Consider the following 1,575-nt stretch of genomic DNA (forward strand, 5'->3'; position numbering starts at 1 on the left):
TGGACTTTGGACCTGGTTAACATAAGAGATTTGATAACAGGATGCCTTGGCAAAAGCAAACGCAACTTTGAAAATTAGACCTGGATTGCAAGAAGAAAGGGTTAATGGGTTAAAAGGCAAAACATCCATTGTGTGGACATGGTGGGCACACGGTGGGAAAAATTCTCAGCTCCCAGCGCTGTCATATTTTCTCTGTTCAGTCTTCTGCTGTATTTTTTGATAAGGTTTTAATAAACCTTTTTAAATCTTTGGGAAACGAGTGGGGCATCTGACATTTCCAAGAAGGAAAACTGCTGGGGACAACTTCCAGCTGCCAGAGACGGGGAGAACTTCCAGGTGCCAAGGCTGGGGAGAACTTCTAGCTGCCAGAGCCTCCACAGGCCCAGCGTTGCTCCAGCCCTGCGGTGTCACCCTGATTTTTTAAGATTTTTCTAAGCCTTCTGGTGTTTACATTCTTGTAGCAAACTTTCTCGCATGCTTTCTGTAAATAACTCATTGTTTTGCATTCTTTTCTGGAGGAGGAGAAATTTGATGGACTGTTGGTTTGTCTGGTGCCATTGGAGAGGTGGCACTGTCACCCTCCAATCCACTGTCACTTTTGGAAATTAATAAATGTTGGAGTCAGAAAATAAACTTCCCTTTTATTCACCTTGAGAGCAGTGGTGTGTGCTCGTGTTGTTTCGTGTCCTACAGTGACACCTCCCCAGCTCTCCTGGTGCTCCTCTGGGAATTCCAGCCCAGGAATTCCCAATTCCCAATATCCCATCCATTCCTGCCCTCTGGCAGTGGGTTCCATTCCCCGTGTCCTGTCCCTCCATCCCTCGTCCCCAGTCCCTCCCTGTCACCCTGATTTTCTAAGATTTTCTAAGCCTTCTGATGTTTACATTCTTGTAGCAAACTTTCTCACACACTTTCTGTAAACAACTTCTGGGTTTGCATTCTTTTATGGAGGAGGAGAAATTCGATGGATCGTCCAGTGTCATTGGAGACATGGCACTTTCACCCTCCAATCCACTGTCACTTTTGGAAAACTATAAATGTTGGGAGTCAGAAAATAAACTTCACTTTTCTTCACCTTGAGAGCAGCGGTGTGTGTGCTCGTGTTGTTTCGTGTCCTACAGCGACACCGCGGTTTGGGCTGAGGCCACCTTGGCAGGAGCTGCCCTGCCCAGGAGCCCCTCCCGCGGCTCTGCTGCCAGGGGACGCCAGCTCGGGGCTGGCGCTGCCAACCCGCACTGGGAGGCGAGGAAAGGCAGCCAGGGCTGGGCACGGCACCAGGAAAAGCCCCGAGCAGGTGGAGGATTCCTCACGGCACCAGGCAGCCTGGCTGGGGCACAAAACCCTGCGGGGCAGGCGGGGCAGCATCAATTAACCTGTGACGGTGTTCACAGGGGTTCTTGGATTGGGGAAGAGACGAGGATCTGATTCCATGTTTCAGAAGGCTTGATTTATTATTTTATGATATATATTACATTAAAACTATACTAAAAGAATAGAAGAAAGGATTTCATCAGAAGGCTAGCTAAGAATAGAAAAAGAAGGAATGATAACAAAGGCTTATGGCTCGGACTCTCT

The sequence above is a fragment of the Geospiza fortis genome, unplaced genomic scaffold (assembly GCF_000277835.1).
Source record: "Geospiza fortis unplaced genomic scaffold, GeoFor_1.0 scaffold617, whole genome shotgun sequence".
Taxonomy (NCBI): domain Eukaryota; kingdom Metazoa; phylum Chordata; class Aves; order Passeriformes; family Thraupidae; genus Geospiza; species Geospiza fortis.